Genomic DNA, 6100 nt, shown 5'->3' with positions numbered 1-6100 from the left:
CCTTTAAGTTTATCTTTTATTCAAAAAGTTTTACAAACATTTTTACCCATACTTCCCCCCTCCTCCCTCCAACCCTGCTTAAACAGGGAGCGCTAACCCTCAAGCCCCTAGAATCACTCCTGGGGCTTTCCTCTGCCCGTACGCTCACCTTTCCCTCTTCTCTCGAGGGAAAGTTTTCCGAGCCGTCAGACATGATCTCGGGGCTGGCGGTCTAAAAAGACCGTCTCCATCACCAACAGAGCCAACCGGAAGTCCACCTCCTTTAAGTTTATCAACATCTATCTCTTCATCACGTATCCTATCTAAATTATCTATAAACAAATCCATAAATCCATCTTTTCAGTCCTGGTATCAACAACAAGCCCATATAGGGTTGCAAGAAGTAACAACATGTCTTGTTTTAATCTTGACCAAAAGATCAACTTTATATTCCTTCCTTTAACTTCTAACAGTCTTAATCTTTAGCACATTCAAACATTTTGTCATAGGATTTGATTTTCTTCATTTCTTTTTTGTCCCAGTGCACAGAATTCTTCAAGTCTTTAACAAACCACTTTTGTAAACCCAGTAGGAAAAAATTATTCTGGTCCCCCTCTTGGTTTGTCATTTGTAGGTCACTTTTGAATGTTAAACCTTCTGCTAGTTCCTATTGTACTTCCACTGAAACATCCTTTTCTAAACCATGATCGTGTCCTGTAATTTATAAATTCACTTTCAATGCCATCTCTCTTTTCTCAGTTAAATTTGCTTCACACCTGTCATTTATTCAATAACATTTTTGGACATAGTCTACCCACTAAAGCAGGCATCATTGTTATAATGTCTGCATAACTTTGTAGGCTTGTATTATCTTTCTTATCTAAAATCTTTAGTCCCCCTTAGTGTGCAGTTTTCAAAATGCTTCCATTTTTTAAAAAAGTTAATTTTACTGTGTTGGGAGACTACATCTCCAAGAATTCACAATCTTGACCATTGTTGTGGTCTGTCAGCAGCCTACAGAGCTGGCAACAGAGTCGGACAGCGATGAGGCTGAGGTGAGATCAGGGCCATTGGGAAGTGAGGTGTGGACTCCAGAGCCTCCAGAGACTGATAGTAGTGAGGCAAAGGAACAGGAGGAGCCTCTTCCTAATGCACGCATGAGAAGAGCTGCCAGAAGGCAAGAGCAGCTCAAGCAAAAAGGACAACTCAGGTCTAGGGCCAAGAGATGATTGGTCCCTCCCATAAGGCTTAAAACAGACCAGCACCGGTGTTTGAGCTTTGCCAGAAAACAACATTGGTAGCTTCATCTTTTGCGTCATCTTCTGTTTTGTCTATGTCTTGCCTTGTGAACATTTGCCAAGAAAGGCCTTTGGCAGTTTGCCTAATTGGATCAAGGTTTGCGAGAGAAGTGAGGAATTTGTGTTGGGAGGCATTTGTTTTAATTTGAGTTGAACGATGCTGGGAATGAAGTAATTCTCAGCTGTTCGAATAAAATTTGTTTTTTCACAGACTGAGTTTCTTACTACCTACTTAGGCCTGGGTCACAACAATCATGTCAAATTCTAAGAGGCATAGATAAAGGACAAAAGGTGTCGTGTCCCACTCCTCCGCTGATGGCCGGGTCAGGGAAATCCGAATCAGGCTTGCCTCTGCAGCTCTGCCCAAAGTCCTAGCAAAGTCCTCAGAGCAGGCAGGAGACCAGTAAGTGACTTCAGCAAGATAAGTTCGACTTTTGCCTGACTCAGAGACTGCCAGAAAGCAGATCCTTTATATAGGCCATGGGGTGTGGCTCTATGACTCAGCACTCATTAAGGCCTGCCCTTCCCTTCCTTCTGTTGCCTCCGCCTATCCAGCCTTCTGATGCGAGGGTCACACCAATCAGCAGCTGTTGGGAATAAACCCTCCTCAGGCTCACATGCTGTGGAGGAGGGGGAGGGGTCTAGCTGCTCCGTTTGCCTGGGCATGGAGTCAGGGCTGGGGCCAGGAGATGCTCCTTCTTCTGCAGTTTGTGTGGGCATGGAGCCAGGACTTGGGCCGGGAGGCATACATTCCTCAGTGTTCGGGAGCAGGTAAGAAGGCCCCGGCTGCTCTGAGGGCGGGCAAGACACAACAAAAGGTTATGGAAGGTGGGCTAACCTTATTGCTGGTACCATTTTTGGTGAAGTTAGAAGACACGTAACAAATAAGGAAGGAGCAGGCACGCACAGTAATGTTCCTAGTAACAATAACAGTATCTTAGTGGAAGAAAATGAAAGATGTCCTTAGAAACAACATTTTTTTGAGCCAGAATCAAGCTAGAATTTGTGAAGAGCAGGACTGAAGAAAATCTCTACGTCTACTCCTATTCTGTAATGAGGCAGCCGACACTGCAAGCAGATCTAATTGCGGTGTTGGCTGCCTCATTACTAAATAATAGTAGACACAGAGAATATCTACTTGAATATCTAAAAGGGATTAAGTCACAAACCTGCTAGAAGTCAAGCTTCTCCTGCTCTCCTTCTGTGTATTTATTTTGAGGAACAAAATTTCTGTTGGATGGAGGAATCATTGAAGCAAAACAATGCGCCAGTGCTTGAAAAATAACAATAAAACAACAGAAACAGCAAGCATGACTTCTTTCAATCAGCCAACAAGCTGAAAAATGGCAGCTTTACAAAGCTTTACAAAAAAAAATATTCATTTTAAAAATCAATGCATACTTGCACAATTTTACTAGGAATAAAAATACATGTTATGGAAAATGGGGTTTTATGCTTAAAGTGATACTGGTCAGATTTATGGTTAATCAACTGACAATTGTATTCCATCCTCCACCCCTCCTTCAATTTTTTAAAATCACTTTGAAAGATAAACACAAAAGAAACATGGAGTGCCGGTCTTCTAGAGATCTGCAAAATTTTATAAAATAAAATTCAGCGAAAGTGATATAAAACTGCAATGTAAACTATCACTTTGTAGCAGTAGGAATTTGGTAGCCATTTACTTCTGAACCATACACAAATGGCCATTTTCTCAATGTGGTTCTTTAATTGGCAGTCAGTATAAAAAATTTCACAGGCATATTCAAAAGACGTGAGTCTTGGCTCACAATGCTCCATCTACCATCTTGCTGATTTTGAGAACTTCCCCTGGAATGTTGGTACTTCTATTACTCTGGGAGTCGATAAATAGCAACACTAGAACACTAGAACAAAAGTTCTACCACCATTCTGCCTGTTTCTCTTCTGCTTGTTATTCTCCAAAGTACTTGAAGGTCGGACAGGAAGCAACGGAGGGAAACTAATCAGAGAGAGAAGCAACCTAGAACTAAGGAGAAATTTCCTGAGGGTGAATTAATCAGTGGAATGACTTGGTTCCGGAAGTTGTGCATGCTCCAATACTGGAATTGTGTAAGAAGAATTGGACAACCATTTGTCTGAGATGGTATAGGTCAGAGGTCTTCAAACTTGGCAGCTTTAAGACTTGTGGACTTCAACTCGCAGAATTCTCCAGCCAGCATAGTCCACAAGTCTTAAAGCTGCCAAGATTGAAGACCTCTGGTATAGGGTCTCCTGCTTGAGCAGGGGGTTGAACTAAAAGACCTCAAGGTTACTTCCAACTCGTTTGTTATTTTGTTATTCTGTTATTTTTATGAGAGAAATAGGAGGAAGAATCAGTGACAAACCTCCTTCGATAATATTCAGGGGCAATTAGCTACAGACAATAGGGACCTGGCCAGAAAGGTAATGTTCTGGGTGATTTTTATTCCTTTTTGAATCTCAGTTCAGATTATAGTGAATAGTTAACTGAGGCAATAATAACTAGGTAAAAGGTAAATCTTAGATATAGCTGGGAAGCAAGATAAAATGTGATCTTGGGCGGTAGTCATAACAACTTCATGTGGCAGACTTCTTTTATATTTTCTTGAAACCTGAACTTATTTCACTCCAACAGGTGGGAAGGACACTCATACACAGACACAAAGAAATCTTCAATAGAACATTTGGCATTAAGAAACATTAGGTCAAATTTAATGTTCATTTTAATTTAATTAATATGAAATTAAATTCTGTAAAGACAATTAACTCCCATGTTTTCCCTATGGTTATAATAAAATTTACAATTTACTTTCTCCCTCCCCTCCCCCTTATCTATAACATCTTTCTCCTTAGAGAAGACTGACTGGAACTTTTCACAATAACAACTTTTCTCAATAAGTCAGCACTGTAGATTTAAATAAATCTTTGAATTGTACAATATGGGAGACACTCAAACTGGTATCCTTTTAATATCCCATGTTGTACCCTTTTAAAAATGCATACACTTGTTAGATGTCATTGCAGATTCCATTCAGCATTTCTTTATGGTTTCAATTAAATATTTAACACTTAGATTGCACCATAATCCAAGTGGCAACCATTAATTTACTGGTTTTATTGCACTGGAGAGGAGGCTCCATATTATTGTTGGACTGAAATTCAGCCAGTGAACCAAGTTACTGCCTTGTAACATCCATTTAGTCTGCCAGAAAGACAGCAAGGGAAAGGACTAGTGGAGGAAAACCCCCCCACTAATTTTGGATTTCCTAATTAGCAAACAACTGTACAATAAAGATACTAAAACATCTGAAATGTAATCCATCTGTTTAAATGAAAAGCAAAACATGATACTTCCTTTTTAATAGTCTTGCACCCTCAGTTGCACTAATAAGCACTCTGAAAGTAGCAGTTAGAACAGTAAAGATGTCACAGTCCCTCCATAAGAGTCTGATATTTCAAAACGTTTTACACAATTCATTTGGGGAATTAAGTGTCATTCATTGACTTACAGACACCAGAGGGTTGACTGGAGAATGATGTTTTGCTCCTGAACTGGAAGTTCTCCCCACTCCCTCACTTCAAACCGTACTAGTTCTTTGACTGGTGGGCAAAGAACACAAGAAGGCAAATCTCTTTCCTGGCAATACATGTGCAAAAATAACCAATTAAATAACTAACATTTGCTATCCTCGGTGACACTCCAAATCTGCTCTCTAAGGTGATGCTTCATCCCCTTTCCTCGCAAATCTGCGCCTGACACAAACACACAGCTGTGGGGGGGGCAGGAAATAGTTAAACCTGTACCTCAGTAGTGGGCTGTGAGAATGACTTTGAGGGACAGAAGGAAGAGCCACAGCCTAGACCAGGGGTGGGCAACCTTAAACACTCAACGAGCCATTTGGACCTGTTTCCATAGAAAACCACAAAACCTTTTTGACATCTAAAATGAAGATAACACCGCATATATCATTTTTTTACATTTATGCTATGTATAAAAAAACCTATATTGTGTTGCATTTATTAAATCAATGAACTGCTACAGAGAAAACAATTTTTTTATTTCTGCGTGCAAAAAACTTTTTGAACTCTGAAAAAAAAAAGATGGGTTGATAAGCTCAATAAATCACATGCCGGTGGGTGTCGCACATTGGTGGTTGTGACACATATTTTGAGTGACAGGGAGCTACAGCAGAGAGATGAAAGAGCCACATGCGGCTCCAGAGCCCCGGGTTGCAGACCCCTGGCCTAGACAAAGGTCAGAAAAGATATACCTTAGCCCACTGTAACCTTACATATTTTCATGTATTTATTGCATCCATATGCCATCTTACTATTGACTGACTCTGGGCAACTATAAGGGTAACTACCTTATAATAAAAGAGACGTGGTGGCTCAGGGGCTCAGCTTGTCGATCTAAAGGTCGGCACCTCGGCGGTTCGAATCCCTAGTGCTGCCGTGTAACGGGGTGAGCTCCCGTTACTTGTCCCAGCTTCTGCCAACCTAGCAGTTTCAAAAGCACGTAAAAATGCAAGTAGAAAAAATAGGGACCACCTTTGGTGGGAAGGTAACAGCATTCTGTGCGCCTTTGGCATTGAGTCATGCCGGCCACATGACCACGGAGATGTCTTCGGACAGCGCTGGCTCTTCGGCTTTGAAATAGAGATGAGCACCGCCCCCTAGAGTCGGCAACGACTAGCACGTATGTGCGAGGGGAACCTTTACCTTTACCTTTACTTTATAATAAAGGCAGGGGCAGCACTCATTATTTTGACTTCCTGATTGGGCTACTTTGAAGAACCAATAACTGCTTACCCACAATACCT

Source organism: Ahaetulla prasina, chromosome 5 (genome assembly GCF_028640845.1).
Source record: "Ahaetulla prasina isolate Xishuangbanna chromosome 5, ASM2864084v1, whole genome shotgun sequence".
NCBI classification, from domain to species: Eukaryota; Metazoa; Chordata; class Lepidosauria; order Squamata; family Colubridae; genus Ahaetulla; species Ahaetulla prasina.
The sequence above is the reverse complement of the archived record's forward strand: the minus strand, read 5'-3'. Positions refer to the sequence as shown.